General features: G+C 39.6%; 1 protein-coding gene across 33 annotated transcripts in view; it reads right to left on the reverse strand.

Moving 5' to 3' along the window:
• Positions 1-14,136, reverse strand: part of NCOA6 (nuclear receptor coactivator 6) — a 102,952-nt gene extending 88,816 nt beyond the window's left edge. For 8 of the 33 annotated variants that reach the window (XM_070247355.1, XM_070247358.1, XM_070247353.1 and 5 more), the window contains exon 1: positions 13,863-14,057. The gene's annotated coding sequence lies outside the window, so the exon portion shown is untranslated. Of the gene's footprint in view, positions 1-13,857 lie in introns of all 33 variants that reach the window. The other 25 variants (XM_023626402.2, XM_023626401.2, XM_023626404.2 and 22 more) reach the window with 14 other exon arrangements.
• Positions 14,137-20,005: the final 5,869 nt, after the last annotated feature.

A 20,005-nucleotide genomic window follows, 5' to 3' on the forward strand; every position in this document is an offset into this window, starting at 1 on the left:
GTGTTGGCAGGTTTTCTTTTTTTTTGCTTTATGCACTTATAATTGTCACTTTTTAAATCAAACACTGAAGTCCTAAGACCAGCTTTCAAGTCCTGTAGCCACCATTCACCATTACTGATGAACACGATGAATACATTTAGGAAACCTGCAGACAGAACTGTATTAGGTGAATACACTAATATTTTCAAACACAGGTATAGCATTCAAACTTACTTAAAACAACTAAAAATGCACTTTCTTCAAAGTTCAAAAGAGATTATTTAAAAATTAGAAAATCTAATACTATGCTTATCCCCAAACAATGAAGAGAGAATTTTTTGATCAGAAGAGGAAATTCAATGGCAAGATAAACAAGTTCACTTACATTAAAAAAATAAATACATAAGTCTCTGCCCAAATTGCAAAAAAAGAGAAAACAAAACTAAGGTTAAAATTAATAACAATAAAACAAAATAAAGAAATAAAACTTAGAAGAATTATTAACTTCAGTGGGGTGGTGATAAGCAAGACATGAACCCAGAAGTCATAAAGAAAAAGATCAACAGACATGATTAGATGAAAATTAAAATAGTCTTGAGCCGGCCTGTGGCCTAGTGGTAAAGTTTGGTACACTCCGCTCCAGCGGCCTGGATTCAGTTCCTGAGCATGGACCTATGCCACTTGTCAAGCCATGCTGTGGCAACAACCCACATACAAAATAGAGGAAGACTGGCACACATGTTAGCTCAGGGTGAATCTTCCTCAGCAAAAAAATAATTGAAATAGTCTATATGTCAAAAGAAACCGCAAAGTCAAAAGCCAAACGATAGATTGGGAAAATACATTTGCACCATGAGACAAAAAAGCGGTTAATATCCCAAATACACAAAAGCACCTACAAATTGATTAAAAAGTAAAAAATTAACAACCCAAGAGAAAAATAAGTAAAGGATTAGAAAAGTCGATTTGCAGAATAGGGAATGCAAATATCCAATGAATGTATGCAACTTATTAATGGTCAAGGAAATGAAAATTAAAATAAGAAAACACTTTTCACCTAGCTGATTGGCAAAAACTAAAAAGATGCCTATTATCCAGTGCCAGTGGGAATAAGAACTGCAACAACCTTTATGGAAAACAACCTGGCAGTTCATAATACTGAAATAAGCTTATCTTTTAATCCATATTTGGGAATATATCCTACAGAAGTAAAAGCTCTATTTCTTAAAGGTATATGCACAAGGATGTTACTGTTTGTAACGGGGGAAAAAAAATCAGAAACAGCCTGAATGCCCAGTGAGAGAAACCTATGTAAATGGACTATTATGCAGCAAGAAAAAAACTGAATTAGATATCTGTTTAATGATATAGAAGAAAACATATGATACCCTATAAAGTAAAAAAACAGAAGTTGTAGAATAATGTGTATGGCATCATGAGAATCATAAAACACAGAAAATAAATCACTATGTACATCTGCGTTTCTAAGAGCATAGAGAAAAATATGGAAAAATCACACTAAGCTATTACATTTGGGTAGTTTGGAGGATAGGAACTGGAGAGGAGGAGATGGTTGGCTTTTCTGCATGCACCTCAAATGATGGTCAACTTATTTCCATTAGCCTGTACTGCTTTTGTGGTTTGAAAGGAAAATCTATCTGAGTATACTAGAACAGAAAAGAAATGGAATAAGAAAAAAATCTATACCAAGAATGACAGAAAAACTAAGTTATTTAAAATTAATAAAGAATTGGTGTATAAAAGACAGCCAGAAACATTCAGAGGACAAGGAATAAAAATAAATTCTGGGTGCTTTTTTTTTTGAGGAAGATTAGCCCTGAGCTAACATCTGCTGCCAATCCTCCTCTTTTTGCTGAGGAAGACTGGCCCTGAGCTAACGTCTGTGCCCATCTTCCTCTACTTTATATGTGGGACGCCTACCACAGCATGGTGTGCCAAGCGGTGCCATGTCCGCACCCAGGATCCAAACCGGAGAACTCCAGGCCGCCGAGAAGCAAAAGGTGCAAACTAAATCACTGCGTTACCAGGCCGGCCCCTGGGTGCTTTTTATGTGGGCATGTAAAACAACTTCTACGAATTCAATATTTACCTCTACTTCAAAAAGAAAAATAAAAGAAGTTTTTGATTCAACTGTTCTATGTTTTTTAGGCTTATCTGCTTAGAATGGTTTTTTAAAAAAGCAAATACAACTCATCATGAAATTCTGTCAAATTCCCCCATTATATATTCTCAATCTGTATCTTTTTTTGGTAAAATTATATTTGATTTTACCTATATTTTGAAACTTGAAATTTATCTTTTATAACAATGCAGCATTCTTTGTTACACATAAAATTTTTAAATGCATAGTACAAACTTAAAAGGAAAATACCAAATTTACACTGAACAAATTATCAAATGATATGCAAATTAGTTTAAACAAGATTGAAAAAAATGCTCACCACTGATAAGAATAAAAAACATATTTGCTAGTCACAAAGTAAAAAAAATGCAACTTCACTATGGAGAGATCTGGCAGTCATAATCTTAACCCTGTGATCGAAGTTATCACCAATATTGAGACAACCAGACATTTATGTACCTCGTGATATGAGGCAATGTGAAGAATAAGTACTTTTGCCCAAATGTTTAACTAGAATCTAATCAAGCCTTTACAATCTAATTCTTTAGAATCTAATCAAGTCTTTCAACCTTCCAGTTTAGGGACATACAAGGAATAAAACAATCAGATAAATCCAGAATCTGGGCTATTCAACAAGAAAACTACTCTAGGGGCCATTCCATGGCTGAGTGGTTAAAGTTCCACGAGCTCTGCTTTGGTGGCCTGGGTTTGCAGGTTTGAATCCCAGGTGGACCTAGTCCACTCATCAGCCATGCTGTGGAGGCATCCCACATACAAAAAATGGAGGAACAATGGCACAGATGTTAGCTCACGGCTAATCTTCCTCAAGCAAAAAAAAGAAGAAGATTGGCAATGGATGTTAGCTCAGGGTGAATCTACCTCACCAAAAACCAACCAAACAAACTGCTCTGGTTTAAACAAATCAATGCCATGGGAAAAAAAAGGTGAGGGAGTAGACATGAAAATTGTTCTAGGTTAAAAAGACCATAAAAATAATAACATGCAAATGCAACGCATGGTCCTTAATTTGATTCCACTTCAAACAAGTCAGCTATAAAAGTCATCTTGGAGACAACTGGAAAACTTAAATACACCACTTAATGTTAGATAATATCAAGCAATTATTGATAATTCTGTTAGATGTGATAATGGCATTATGATTATAAAGGAGAACCTCCTTATGTGTAAGAGATGCATGCTAAAGTATTTAAAGGCATAGTATCATGATGTCTTTATTTTGAAAAGGTTTAACATAATAAGTATATTACTAAGCAATGGCAACATGATGAATATAGATGGTGGGCATAAGGGTGTTCACTGTACTGTTTCTGGGGGCTTTTTTGGGATATGTTCAAAATTTTTCATAATAAAACATTAAAAATATCAAAAAAATCCATAAAACCGTGAGGTACCACTATTAAAATGGAAGAAAAAAATTATAAAATCCAACATTAACTACTGGCTAGTGGGAATATAAACTAGTAGTTGTTCTAAAAACACAACATGGCTAAAAAGTGATACCCTCAGACCTAACTGAATCATTTTAGGCAATATATTCTAAGAAACAGTTGGGGGAGAAATTTATAAAAAGATGTCATAGCGGTATAACTTAGAATTGCAAACCAAAAATAAAAACAAACTGGAAATCACCCAAATGCCAAATACTAGAGTATTTAAACTTTGGTCACTATGCATTCATTAAAAATGATAACTATACAGACAAGTGGAAAAGTGCGTCAATATATTGCCATTTGAAAAGGATACAAAAAATTGTATGAATTAAACTTGTAAAGATTATAAGCATATGATAATGACTAGGAAGTTAGGTGTTTATTTCTCTGTAATATTTAAATACAATTTAAAACATTTCATGAGGACATACGCTCTTAGAGAAAATATGAACAATGCAAATATAGAATGAGGAAGAAGTGCCTAGGCACAAATAAGGAAAAGCACCTGAGGACTACCGTTGACCACAATTTGAGTGAGTATTCACAATTTGCATATAGTCCTATTGTGGACAAAAGTCAACATAACCATCATTAAAAGGACACAGAAAAAGAACATGTCATTGGCTTAGACAGTGCATAATCTTCCTCAATTCTTTCCATTAGTCAGATGTTTCAAAAAGAAACTGAAATCAGAGTTCAGAGAAAAACCAAGGGGTAAAAAATAGGATGGAAAAGAGGTGATTCTGGAGAAAGATATGAAAGAAAATGAAGAATAATATGATTATTACTACTGAAATCCATGGAGAGGCTTTGGAATAGAGACCATGAAAAGTTGCTCGATCTCAACGCCACAGATGACTCACCAAGAAGCTAATAAAACCCACAAAGTTTGTTGTTGTGGAGTTTTGGTTTTTTTTATATAAGAAGGATTTCTTGACTGGTGAAAAGTTACTGGCATAGGCAAATGAGGGAAGCTGGGTGTGTTAAATCATCGACCAACTGTTTTCTTCAGGGTGTCTACTTATCCATGATCAACTAATCACAGAATCTCCCTAAAGCTTGAATTAGTTATCCACCATTTCGAAATTCTGCAGTGCCATCCTGTTTCCACACACTACCCACTCAGCAACACTTAAATGTCCTAGTTCTGGCACATAGGGCCCCAACAAACTACTCTGGCCGTTATCTCCCCACAACTCTTGTGCATGACAGCAAACCAGACTTCTCACTATTTCATTCCTTATGCTTTCCTTACGTCCATGATTCCCTTGGTTCTTCTCTCAACTTAATTCGTTGCAATCTTATCTTTCCTTTTATTTAGTAAATTCTAATTTAATACCTCTGTATCATTTCTGTATCATGCCACCTGTTATGGGTTGAACTGTGTCCCCCAAAAGTCTTAACCCCCAGTATCACAGAATGTGACCTGATTTGGAAATAGGGTCACTGCAGATGTAATTAGGTAAGATGAGGTCTTAACTCATCTTAAGTGGGGTAGACCCTGAATCCAACATGACTGGTGTCAGAAGAACAGGCAAATTTGTACACTGAGATACACAGGGAGACTGCTTTGCGACAACAGAGGCAGAGACTGGAGTGATGCAGCTGCAAACCAAGAAATGCCAAGAACTGGTGGAAGCTAGAAAGAGGCAAGGAAGGATTCTACCCAAAGTCTCAGAAAGAATACAGGCCTGCTGACACCTTGAATTCAGGTTCTAGACTCAAGAACTGTGAGAGAATAAATTTTGTTTTAAGTCACCCAGTTTGCAGTAGTTTGTTACAGCAGCTCTAGGAACGTAACACACCATATTTTCCATGAAGCCTTCCCTGATCCTCCAAGTGGAAGTGATCTCTCTTCTAAATTCCCATAGCACTATCTCATTTAAAAGACAGTTTTCCCTCTTTTTATTTATGTTCACATCACTTCCCCAGATGAATTCGTTTCCTGAAAGGCAGAAACTAATTACTCACCAACTGTACAGACCTCTCAACACTGGTAGGCAGTCAACATACACTGACTATAATAATCAAAGTTTTCTCCATACTTAATTATTCCAATCTGCATGCTTCTGAATGAGTCATCTCCACACCCACTGAAGAGTTACACACAACCTAAAAGAACTCAGTTGAAGGCTCATTTTCTTTAGGAAGCATTCCTAGATTCAAATTTACTTATACTAGTTACAGCAATATATTTCACAGTGATATATGCGTGTTTGTATATACACAAACAGTACTGCTGTTAACTAATATCCACAATGGGGAAGAATGTTTATTTAACAAATTCATTATTTAGGGTCTATTGGTCTGTCTCTTATTAAGTGTAGTCAGATCCTTGTTTACCTAAAACTCTTCCCACCTTTACTGGTATACAGCAGTTAACCACAGTGTCTTTGAATTTCTACAAGTGTTTGAATTTCTTAATTCTATATATTATAGAAGGGACACAGCCTTATTTCCACATAACATTTAAAATTATGGTAAGGGACTTAACCTAATGAACAATTTCCCTGAGTAAAATCCAAAACAGGAACCTGATTCACAAATTTGCAACTATTTCTTCCTGTGAAAGACTGCTGCTGTCTGGTCTTTAGAAAATGTACATAAATGGTACTACGGAACTAATATTAAACAGGTTCAATATCAGTAAAGGAGCTGATGAATGGGAACTTTTGTGGCCTCTGTGTGTGTTCTGGGGGGGAGTTTGCAGCTGGTTAATGCTAAATACAAACCTAAATACCTATTTAAAGTATGAACGCCCTCTGAATTTGGTGTTCATTAATATTATTAACTGAAATAGTTTTTTTCCAGCTTTATTGAGATATAATTGACATATAACATTGTGTAAGTTTAAGGTGTACAACAAGATGGATATGCAAATATATCGCAAAGTGATTACCACAATAAAGTTAGTTAACATATCCATCACCTCATACAATTACCATTTTTGTGTGTATGTGATGAGAACATTTAAGATTTACTCTCCCAGCAACTTTCAAGTATATAATACAGTATTGTTAACTAGTCACCATGCTGTACATTAGAACCTTAGAACTTATTCATCTTATAACTGGAAGTTTATACCCTCTGACCAACATCTCCCCATTTCGCCTACCTCCCAGATCCTGGCAACCACCAATCTATTCTCTCTTTCTATGAGTTTGGCTTTTTAACTAACATAGTTAATATTAACTGATCATTAATATTCTAACTGACATAGAATATACAACTCTTCAGAAGATAAAGAAGACGCGGTTCTGGTCTTTTGCTTTATAGGATTTATATATAAAATATAGCTTATTACCAAATTCTAGGGCTGCATTACTCCCTTCAACAAAGCCATAGTACTCCCTTTATGTACATATCTCTATATACCCCTAATCATTTATTAATTAACTCAGCAAATGTTTACTGAGCTCCTAGGCAGCCACCTAAGTCCTTTCTAGAACAAGGTGAAGTAAAAAAAGATTAAAATTAAAAAACATAATAAATGTGCCAGACAACACAATAGGTAGACATTGAAGCCAAAGGGAAGAAGAAAGTGACAGACACAGGCCCAGCCCTGAAGGAGCACTCAATATAGTGAGGAAGGAGAGTAAACTAGCTCCATGTCTCTCCTTTCTTCCCATGTTGTTCTTACACTTCATGAGCAGGCTTACTTTCTTAATGTATAGCTCTCATTATGTCACCATAAGGCTAAAAACTTTTGATGACTCCTCATTACTTAGTCAATCAAGTCCAAACTTCCCAGCTTGGAAATAAAAAGAATTCAAAGTCTTCCATGATTCAGTTTTACAGTATGCAGAGACTAAGAACACAGGGTTTGGAATTAGACTGCCTGGACTCAAACTCTTTCTCCATTATCGTTAGCTCTATTCCTCAGTTTCTTTATCTATAAAAAGGGATAAAAAATAAAGAGGCAGCCCTGATGGCCTCGCAGTTAAAGTTTAGCATGCTCCACTTCAGTGGCCCGGGTTCGGTTCCCAGGTGTGGAATCATACCACTCGTCTGTCAGTAGCCATGCTGTGGCAGCAGCTCACATAGAAGAACTACAAGAATTTACAACTATACACAACTATGTACTGGGGCTTTTGAGGGAAGAAAAAGAAGAGAAAGGAAGAAGATTGGCAACAGATGTTAGCTTAGGGCAAATCTTTCCCTGCAAAAAAAAAAAAAGAGAGAAGGGATAGGGGCTGGGCCCATGGCCTAGGGGTTAAGTCTTTGGCATACTCCACTTCAGCAGCCCAGGTTCACTTTCCAGGCATGGACCTACACCATTCATTGGCAGCCATGTTGTGGCAGCGACCCACATACAAAATAGAGGAAGATTGGCACAGGTGTTAGCTCAGGGCAAATCTTCCTCAGCAATAAATAAATAAATAATCCTATTTTTAAAAAATAGTGCCTATCTCACAGGGTTGTTGTAAGGATTAAATGAAATACTACTTATAAAATACTTGGCACATTATCTGGCAAATAGTATGCAGGCAAAAAATGTGAGCTACTACAATAATTATTATTGCTGTTGTTGTTCAATCTCTATTTCTAGCCTTAATTCCAACAACCGCCTTGTAACAATCCTGTTCTCCAGCCAAAATGGACTCTACTATCTCCTAAACACCCACCTGTACAATCATGCTTTCACTCAGCTGGAAAATACTGCCTCATCTCTAAGTATTAAGATCCTAACTATTTTTGGCAGCCCCACTCAATGGTCACCTCTTTCAGGTACCATTCTCTGATATCTCAGCTCCATCACACATTACATATACCTCACATGACACTTAAACCCTGGCTAGATTCATCTTTGTATCCTGTAGAGTTCTAGCCCAATGTACATAGTAGGTCCCAACAAATATATGACAAATGAATGAATTCCTATATTTCCTCTCTCTCAACTACTCTCTTGGAGAATAGCTCTAAATCACACGTAAAAAGACCTCTTCTGTAATATTTCATAAGGCTGGCCAACTAGTTTTTGTTTCTATCACCAATGTGGTAACTTCTAATGTCCCAGCACATAGTAGATGCCTAAATCTTCAGTGATCTGAACTGAATTTCGTCTCATGTTTTAATTTCAATTATCATTTTATTCATTATAATCAACTATGACTCAGCCTTAGAAATAAATTTTAGTTTTTACCTGCTTATAAACTCATCTGTCAATTTCTGGCTATCTTGACCCTATCCCAATATGTCTACTTGACAGCCCAGGTTCAACTCCCTGGCGTGGACTGACACCACTCGTTGGCAGCCATGCTGTGGCAGTGACCCACACACAAAATAGAGGAAGACTGGCACAACATGTTAGCTCAGGGCAAATCTTCCTCAGCAATAAACTTAAAAAATAAATAAATAAAAAGAAAATCCTATTTTTTAAAAATGGTTTAAAAGAGAGATTGGTTTAGGAGAGATACTGGTTTAGGAGAGATAATATTTAAAACCTCAGTAAAGTAAGAACCAGAAAATCAAATGCCTATAGGGCAACAAAAGTAAATAAGCGAAGCAAGAGAGTAGTGAGAACCACACAGAGAACTAGGAAGCACACATCCCAGCTAAAAGCTATTGTACTGCTATGAGAGAATATGGGCTTGGTGTTGACAGATCTTCCAATATTTCACAGTAAGTGAGAAACTCAGAAATTTGTGTAAACTTTTAAGACATTAAAAATATTGTCTGAGCCAAACAAAACATGTCTGCAGGTCAAATCCAACTACAGGCTGCCAGTTTGCATCCTTTGCTACAGAAGTTCTCTGCAAAAGAAGTGATGGGGTGGAAGGAGTTCCACTGCAGCAGACAGTCTAAGGCAGCATCTAAAATCAAGCAGCAACTTGGAAGCATCTCCTGCAACACTTAGCCTAGCTCTCAATCAATCTGTTTTGACCTGAAAACCAAATTAACTCTACAGTTGTGTTGACCATACTGAGCCTCTACTTTGTGCCTCGTGCTGAGAATCAGAAATGAACAAGAGTGCTAAATAACAGCTGACATTATTGAGCATTTTCTAGGTGCCACACTCTTTTACTCAAGTTAGATGAATTAACTCAATCCTCGCAACAACTCTATGAGATAGATATTATTATTTTTATTTTAAAGATGAGGAAACTGAGGCACAAAACGGTTATGGAACTTGTCCAAGGTCACACAATTAGCAAGGAGCAGACCTGGAATCGGCACCTTCGATAGACTCCACCAGAAAGAACTCACAACTTGAAAATAAATGCCATTCAATAAACGGTACTGGGATAGTTAATTATACATAGGAAAAAAATAAAATGGGACCTTACCTCTCACCAGACACAAGAGTCAATTCTAGATAGATTAGAGATCTAAACATCAAAGGCAAAGAAGTAGAGATTCAAGAAGATAATATAAAGAATAACTTCAAAATCCTGGGGGAGAAGCTTGATAAATTTCACTTTATTAAAATTCAAAACTTCTTTTCAACAAAAGACAAAGAAATTAAAAAGATTAGCAACAAACTGGGAAATATCTGTATATACGTATAACCAATAAAGGATTAATAATCTGAAAATAAAGAAATCTTTGGGAAAAAACAACCCAAAAGAAAAATGGCAAAACAAGCCCCAGCACGGTCTAAGCTGTGAAAACCTGGCCTTACCACAGGTGCCACACAGCAGACCCCAGAACAGTAGATCTTGGCATCACTGACCAACATAAAATATTCAGGGGTCTATGTCATGTTGCAGGTGCATACAGCATGCGGGACCCAGCTAGGACAGAGTCAAGATGATTATTCTCTATCATGTTGGAACTGGACGGTAAATCAGAAGCCAAACATCCAATATTCAGACACATAGATGATCAATTGGCAAATGTTTTTGGTAAAGGGCCAGATAGTAAATATTTCCAGTTTTATGAGCTACATATTCTCTGTCACAACTACTCAACTCTGCCATTAGTAGAAAGAAAAGAGCCAAAGACAAGATGTAAATGAATGAGTGTACCTGTGTTGCAATAAAACTTTATTTACATAAATAGGGGGTGGGCCAGATTTGACTCATGGCCATAGTATCCAAACGTTACATAGTTATGACTTTTCCTACACTCTAGGAATACTTTCCAGGTCTTTCCCTACCTTTTATGTCTGCTGATACTTACCTCTGATTTCCTTAAGCAAAAACTATACCACACTTGACAGTATTGCAATGGTTTCCAAAAGTCTATTACTCTACCAAAAAATATCTTCTCCTTTATTATCTGTGACAATTCTCACATTTTCCTTTCACTTTTGTTAAACTTCTTTGACAGCTACCATCCCAAACTAGAAATCTAAAAAATTCCCTCTCTCTCTCTCATCATTCACAATGTCAGTTATATTAATACCTGAAAAGCCTAACTGTTCAATAGTCACAGCCTCTGCCTTAGTTCAGGCCCTCATTAATTCGTCCCTACTCTCCAGTCCACCCTTCTTCCAAAGAACTTCAATTTATCTACTAAAAACTAAACCTCACCATACATCAACTCCTTGAAAACCTTGAATACCTTCCTATCAGTTAATGATTCAGTCAAAACTCCTTAGCAAGGTCTTTCACAACCAGGTTCCACACAACCTTCCCAATCTCATCTCTGATCACTCTTTTCACGCGCGCACGCACACACACACGCTCCAGTCACATTCAATTACATTCCCTGAAAATGCATGCCTTTACCTGGAAAGCTCTTCTCTCCAATCTACACCTAGCAAACTCCTCTGCCTTTCAGAATGCATCTCAAGTGTCACCCCTTCACAAAACCTTCCCATTCCTAGAGCAAAGACATGCCCACCTCTGTATCCTTAGAACCCTTGATAACTCTCCTTTGGCATTTTCCATCCTGAACTATCACTGTTTACATGTCCACGTCTCTTATGAGACTGAATATCCAAAGCGAAACCTGCCATAAAGACTTTGAACCCCCAGATCCTAGCATAATACTTGACATGCAGTAGATGTCTTAGCGCAGAGTAAATATCTGTTAAATGGAAGACACGCTTGGCGGTAGGAGTAGGATTTCTTAACCTGGGATTCAAAGACAGGAGTCCACAGAATTCGGGGTGGGGGAGAGGGGGTCCATAAACTTGGAAAAAAAATTACCTCTTTATTTTCACTAACCTCTAACTGAAAGTTACCATTTTCTTCAAATATGAATGTAGGCAACAAACCATTCTAGTATTAGCAGTATCTGTGACTCTGTCACAATAATCACAGATATCTTTATATTATACTACAGTTGATGCAGATTATCTTAAAATATTATTTATGCTCATCGCATCTTTAAAATTGTACTTATTAGACCCATCGCTAAATCTGATTTCTTATTGTGCTGATAAAGAAGTATGTCTATATTACTGTATTACAATTTGTATATTTTGGTAACTGTATTTCAATATAATTGGTTTTCTTTGTAATCCAGTGTATTTTGTTTCACACAATTAAAAATATTCTGAGAGGCCCATAAGCTTCTCTAGATGCTAAAGGGCCCCATGGCACAGACACGGTTAGGCCTTCCTGCATTAGAAAGATCCAGAACAAATGGATCATGTTGCTGTATATATGTATGGCATATACGTATTGAATATACTGTATACTGAACCTTATTGCTATGAAGTTCTCATAACCTTTTTGTTGAAAGTCCTTTTTGATTATATGGGAGTCCTGGAACTACTATATCATGACTGATTTGCAGTTTCCCTCAGAATTCTCCCATTAGCCCATATGAACTTTGAACTCTTCTCTATGATGATCAAACTTCAATTAAAGTTTGATCATGATAGAGATCTTGCGTCTCTATCATTGTACACTGTTATCTCTCTAGCTTTTTGTGTCCCTTTGCTGTATAGTAAACACCTAGAAGAGAAGGGGCATCTTTTAAAACTCTAGAAAGTGAGAAGTCACAAGGGTCCTGAAGATAATTTCTTTGCACAAATGGAGGTGAGCTAGAAATTATCAAATAGCTGGTTACCTATACTTTTTTGTTTCCCCCTTAGTCTTTGTACTGACAAACTTATTACAAAAACAAAATAATTAATAGTTCTTTGATATATGCTACCAAGCTTGACTTCTTAACACTTTTTTCCGGTTAGCAAATTGCTCTAGGGCAGTGTATGGAATGAGGAGGCAGCAGACCTGAGTTAGAATACCTGCTCTGCCACTAACTTGTAAGATCTTGAAAAGTCAACTTTTCCTTTCTAGGTCTCAACCAAAATCACTACACAATCTGAAATTGTTACATGATCTCTAAGACCCTTGTAGTTTTTATACATTTATTTCTCTTCATCATTCTTACTGGCTTCAACAACGCCTTTCTGATGACCTCCCCAGGTGACCCTGCTCTTAAAACAGTGGGCTGTCCCCTTCCTGGGAAGACACCTTGGGTCACCGCCCACAAACAGCCCAGTCCCTCCTTTTAAAGACACACAAACTCCCTAAGTTGATGGAGGCGCTCTCTCTTCTTGCCAATCAGTTCCACTCTCTGCACCCCTTTTGCTGACCAGCTCCTGCATCCAAACCTCAGTCCCCCTTTTCCCTCCTCCTCTTCAAAGCCTTCCTTTTTTCTGTTGCTGTCCCCAGTAGGGACTGGAGGATCCTGGGGGCACATATGTCCTCAGTCCCTTGGGAGTTATACGGACTTGCAATCTAGCCTGCGACTCCGACGACTGCCCCAATCTGATACCTGCGTCGGTACCTAAAGGGCCCCCATTTCTAATCAATACCCTCCCCCCAACCACCAAAGAGCTGTCCCAGCCCTGACAGCTTGAGCGTGGGTCCCACGCCCCTCCGGGTCCTACCTGCCTTGGGGTCCTGAACACCGCCCACTGCCTAACCCAGCTCCAGGTCCTGGTCCCCCAGCCCCATGGACCCAGATCACGGTTCCGTTTGGACCCAGTGTCCCTTCTCCGCGACCCCCGCCACGACCCCACGTCCGGCTCCCGCCAGTACCTAGGGCCTGGAGCACCACCCCATGCAGACCCCGGCCGGCCTTGCACTCCCTCAGCGCCCCAGACCCCGCGTCCCGCACCCTCCCCAACCCTGGCCGGGCCCCGGCTCCCTCCAGCGCCCCCGCCCGCAGGCCCCGGGCCCGCTCCCCAACATGGCGACGGGGACACGAGCGCGGCGGGCGGGGCGGCTCCGGGCCGGGCCCGCACTGGGGCCGTGCTCCACGGTCGGCCGGCGCCATTTTCCCGCGCCGGGCCCGGGCGGCACCTCCTTCCAGCGGAGCCAGCCAGGCTGAGACCGTGGACGGCCGGCGGGCCCACCCCTTACGGGCCCGCGTCGCCGTCACCTCACCTGAGCGCGGCCCCAGCCCTCCCGGGCGGGCCTCGGAGAGCCGGCCGGGGCCGTGCGTGCCCGCGGCCCTCCGTGTGTCTGTCCGTCCGTCCTCGCGTGCGCCCGTCTGTCCGGCCGTCGGCACCCGGCCGCCCGCAGCCCGACCCGGCAGGGCCTCGGGGAGCCGGCGGGGAGGGGGATGGGCCGGACCGGGCCGGGGAGGGAGGGGGAGGGAGGGAGAGAGGGAGGGAGCGCGGGAGGGGCGGGGCGGGGCGGATCCAGGGGGCGGGGCCCTGGGTCACGTGACCAAACGTCCCCGGGAGCGCGGGGCCGAGCGCGCGCCCGCTCACTTGGACGCAGAGCGGTTAGTACCGGCGTCCAGTGGATCTCTGTATGCTTCCTAGCACTGTGATATCGTCAGTCACTTCTATCCCCACTTCGGAAGCTCTTCACGGCTCTATAGGAGCCCTCTGGCTGAGTGTCCTTGGGCGAGTCAACTCTCCAAGCTTCAGTTTACCCGTCTGAAATATGGGAATAATAATAGTGCTTTGTGAAGAGGAAATGATGGCATGGAAAGCGCTTGACACAGAGCCTGACAAATAGTGTCTAATAACGTTAATGGTGATAAAGATAGCCTTTATTATTAAGTCCTTCTCTACTTTTCCCATTACCAGCACGCTAGGAAGTTCAGTAGGTGCTCAATAAATATAATTCTTGCGTGAACAAGGGAGTACGGCCCCTCCCCTCTCCCCAAATGTGGGGAAGCTTCCCCGGCACTCGACTTGATACCTGTCATACAGGCCAGGATTCAGATCTGGCTTTCACTCTTGATAGCTGTGTGATTTTCTTTTGCCTCTGAACCTCAACTTCCTCACCTGTAAAATGGGAGTTAATGGTCTGTTGGGAGCATCACAGAAGATAGAAGATGAGCAGGTGGATTGTAAACTGCCCAGCTCAGGCATACTGGTCTCATCTAAAAAAAGGAGTCTAGAGTCCTTTACTTCCATAAATATTGAGCACACACTGGGTGCTTGGACTTGTGCAGTAGCATCCATGGCCGTTTCACATCCTTCCTGGTTCTCTCCGATCTATTCTTCACCCTGCTGTCAGAGTAATGATTCTAAGTCAGAAATCTGGTTATGTCCCTCTTCTATTTAAAACTATTTGATGGCTCCACATTGCTCTTAAGACAAAGGCCAAATAAATCTCTTACTGTTGCCCCTCCCACATCTCCAGACTTGTTTCAGGGCCCTTTTCGCCTCTCTCGGGGCTGTAACTACAGTCATCTTTTTCATATATTATACTTCCTCCCTTCTCAGGATGCTTGCACATGCTGATCCCTCTGCCTGAAATGCTCTCTTCCCTTAGAGATAACTCAACAGCCTCCAGATCCCAGCTCCAACATGAATACCCCAAGGACACCCTCTTCCACCTCTCCTCAGGCAGGCTCTCTTACTTGTTCTCAACAGGAGGCGTTAGGTTGTTTACTCCCTATCTTTGCCACTAGATTGTGGACTCCATAAGGAAGGAGAATTTATCCATCTTGTTCGCCGCTGTTTCCTCAGCACATAGCACAGTGCCTGGCACAGAGTAGGTGCCCAGTAAGTATTTGTTGTGTCTGTGAATCCTTGGCACTGTGCTGGGTGCTGGGTCCAAAAGGGCAGAGAAAAATTAAGAGAACCACAGGCGGCCACAAGGGGGCACCTCAGACCTTTGAGCCTATGAAATTGACACCAAAAGGATTTACTAGAGGGGAAGAAAAGGTTTTTTTTAAAGCTTTTTCTTTTAACTTTTAAAAAGTGAGGCATAATTTACATATTGAAAAATGCAAACATCTTAAGTGCATATCTAATAAATGTTTACCTATGTTCTTGTGTTACCACCTGCCAGATCAAGTTACAGAGCTATCAAACCAGAAAGTTTCTTTTTGTCTCCTGACGCATGTCCCCTCACAGTCAGTACTTGCTCTCCCAGAGGTAACCACTATTCTGACTTCTAGCACCATAGATCAACTTTGACAGTTCTTGAACTTCATGTAAATATATAAGCATATATTCTTGTATTAGCCTGAAAATCTGATATACCCAAAGAATGACTCATAGGATAATGATCCAATTAATGAATTATTTGATTAATTAATTAATCTGAAAGACTGAATGAGAAACTCTGTTTATTTCATCCTGCAGAGACAAGGGTCCTGCCAGCCATCCCAGAGGCTGAGATGACATATCCACACACCTCCAAGGCTCACAAAAATTTCTAGAGATGAGAAAGCTCTGAAAGATTCTAGAAACTCAACAACAACAAAAATCCAATTTAAAAATGGAGAAAAGACTTGAATAGACATTTCTCCAGAGAAGACATACAGATGATCAATAAGCACATGAAAAGACATTCAACATCACTAGTCATTAGGGCAATGCAAATCAAAACCACAATGAGAGCATTTCATATCCATTAGGATAGCTATTATATTTTAAAAAACACACACACATAAAATCACCAGTGTTGGTGTGAGGATATGGAGTAATTGGAACCTTTATGCATTGCTGGTGGGAATATAAATGGTGCACCAGCTGTGGAAAACAGTTTAGTGCCTCCTCAAAAGGTTAAACATAGAATTACCATCTGATCCAGCAGTTCCACTTCTGGATATTTACCCCAAAAAAGTAGAAGCAGGGACTCGAAGTGTTATTTGTATGCCCATGTTCCTAGCAGCATTATTCACCATAGCCAAAACATGGAAGCAACCCAAGTGTATATAGACAGATGCATGGATAAACAAAATGTAGTGTATATATACAACGGAATATTATTCAACCTTAGAAAGGAAGGACACCCTGACACAGGCTACAACATGGACGAAGCTTGAAGACTCTATGCTAAGTAAAATAAGCCAGTCACAAAAGGACAAATATGATATGATTCCTCTTATATGAGTTTCCTAGAGTAGTCCAATTCACAGAGACAGAAAGTAGAATAGTGATTGCCAAGGGCTAGAGGGAGGGAGGAATGGAAAGCTACTGTTTGATGGGTACAGAGTTTCAGCTGGAGACGATGAAAAAGTTTTGGAGATAGATAGTAGTGATGGTTGTATAACAATGTGAATATACTTAATGCCACAGAGCTGTACACTTAAAAAGGGCTAAAATGGCAAACTTCATGTTATGCATATTTTACCACTGTCAACCTACAAAAACAGAAACCAATTTAAGAGACAAAGCATTTATTTGGGATCAAAGAATTGCAATTCGGGGAGCACAGATTCAGATAGAAACCCAAATAGCATCCCAGTGACAGGAGAGGGGCTTAGGGTTTTTATGGGAAAAGAGAGGATGAGGTGAGTTGTCTTAAAGAAAGGTTCATTGGTGCTAGATGAGGTGAGACTAGGTTTGTACTTCATAGATTGGCCTGAGGGTCAATCATCAAGCAAAAGTCTACACCGGTACTTCATTATTTGGTTAGTGATCTGGTTATTAGCAAAGTCCAGTTCCATCAGTCCTTATAGACAGGATATTCTTGTCCTTACTGACTTCTTGGAATGTTGGCAGTTTGGTCCAGTTTGGAAGATAAAACAAGACATGCAAGGCAATTCCTCTGACATGGCTCCTCTGGCTCTATTTTAATACCACTCCACTCATGTCATCTTGCACACCACAATTTAAAAAAAAAATGCCAGAACCTGAGCCACCATCCTCATTTTTTCACCTTATTATCCATGTCCTTACCCAAAAGGTCACAGATTTTCCTGGGATTAGCAAGGATGCAGGGAGCTTGGAGACAGGGGCCCGCTTGGACACGTACACATCTTGTGGGTGAAAATAGCAGGAGCACAGGCAACACAAATATTTGTTGCCCACAGGAAGGCAGCAAAGGAACAGAAACAGGACAAGAACTGGCACTAAGTCCAGCATAGCGATTATGAGGTTGGGGTCTGAAGCCAAGATACTCAAGTTCAGATTCTACGTCTGCCATTTATTAGCTATGTGACCTTGGGGAAAATCCACTTCGTTCTTACACAGATGAGGAAACTGAGACCAAAAGGAGAAAAATGACTTGTCCGGCAGGGTCCAAAGTACTTTCTCCTTTGTTTGTTTTTAAATCCTTACATGGTTTTCATTTTGTTTCGTGTCCCTAATATACTGTAAGCTCCCCAAAGAAGGTATTTTTGTAATATTATCACTTGTAATACAACCTAACTTTTCAGTGCTTCAGTTGCCTCATCCGTAAGGTGCTGATGATAATAAGGGCACCTTCCAGAGGAGGATTAGTTAAATGAATTAGTAGGGAATTAAGTGAATTGGTAGATATAAAATGTTTAGAAGAGTACCTAGCACTTATGAAGACTCAATAAGCAGCAGGTTAACACAGGCCTGTGAAGAGGTTCTCAGGCTGTTTCACAGAATATTTTGAGCAAGAAAAACAGTCCTAAGACATTCATGATTGTTATGGATCCAGAATTTGGTTAAAAAAAAAAAAGAAGAAGAAAATCAGTTGTTCTTTGATATGAACAATAATATTAGCATTTACTGAACTTCTGCTTTCATGTTTGTCCAAATGGGCTTAAGCTTTGCAGTGATAAGACTGATTGTGAATACTTGAACCATGTCTTTAAGAACAGCATCAGACAGGAAAAAAGAAAGTAAGAACAAAACCATCTAGAGAGCATCAACATTCTACTGTCTGTGGGGTTCATCACAATAGTGCCAAACAAGGTTACCACATTTAGTTGGCAAGTTGTGTCTTGCAGGAGGACATCACCTCTAGGTGGGCACTGTTCACTGGTAGACGATGCAATTTATAACTTCGTTGTGACAATTTACCACTAGATGGCAGTAAAGTGCCTCATTATTACAAAATCAGGTCACAATTTTCAGACAACAGGAAATAAAGTGCCTTGAAGAGGGGACACTTCTGCTTTGTATAAAGGCTTAATATGGACAAGCAATGGCTTGCTTTTAGGAAAAAAGATTGAAAAATAGAAATAGAGTGATAACTACACAACTGAAAAAAATTGAAGAGTATCAAGGAATGACCAAAAAGAAAAAAAAAGGAGAAATATTCTTAGGACTTAAAAATGTGCGTTCAAAAATATTCTGAAATTTTAAAATTTTTTATTGGAGTATAACATAAACACATAAAATTACACAAATCATAAGGGTAAATAAAGCCTGATGAATTTTCACAAAGTGAACATCTAACCAACACAAATTAAGAAATGGAACATTACCAGCTCCACAAAAGCCTCTTTATGCTCCCTTTCCAGTCATTACCAAGACTCCTGAGAGTAAACAGTATCCTGACTTCTAACTCCGTAGATTAGGCTCCCCAGGTATTAACTTTATGTGAATGGAATCATACAGAATGTATTCTTTTGAGTCTGGCTTCTTTTGCTCAATTTTATGTTCTGGAGATTCATTTATATTGTTGCATGTAGTTGTAGCTTGTTCCTTTTCATTGCTGTGTAGCATTTCATTATTTGAATATATCACAATTTATCCATTTTACTGCTGAGGCGCATTTAGGTTTCCACTTTAGGTCTAGTTTTAACAGTACTACTGTGAACATTCTTGTACAGATCTTTGGATGAACATTACAATGCTGGGTCATAGGGTTTGCATATCAGAGTATGTCAGCTCTAGTTGATATTGCCAAATCCCATGTCTTTTTTTTTTGGACAGCCTTATTGAGATATAATTCACATACCATACAATTCACTCAAAGTATGTAATTCAATGGTTTTTGATATAGTCACAGATAGGTGCAACCATCACCACAGTCAATTTTTTAGAATATTTCCGTCACCTCAAAGAGAAACTGCACTCTTTAAATATTGCCCTCCTCCCAACCCCTCATTCTCTCATCCCTAAATAACTACTAATTTGCTTTCTGTCTCTATAGATTTGCCTATTCTGGATATTTCATATACATGGAATCACACAATACATGACCTTTTGTGTCTAGCTTCTTTCACTTCACGTACTGTCTTCAAGGTTCATCTGTGTTGTAGCATGTGTAAGTATTTTGTTCCTTTTAATGGCTGAATAACATTCCATTTTACAAATATACCATATTTTGTTTATCCACTCATCCATTGATGGACCTTTGGGTTGTTTTCACCTTTTGGTTTTTTTGTGGTTGTTGTTGTTTTGTTTTTTTAAAGA

Source organism: Equus caballus, chromosome 22 (assembly GCF_041296265.1).
Source record: "Equus caballus isolate H_3958 breed thoroughbred chromosome 22, TB-T2T, whole genome shotgun sequence".
NCBI lineage: Eukaryota > Metazoa > Chordata > Mammalia > Perissodactyla > Equidae > Equus > Equus caballus.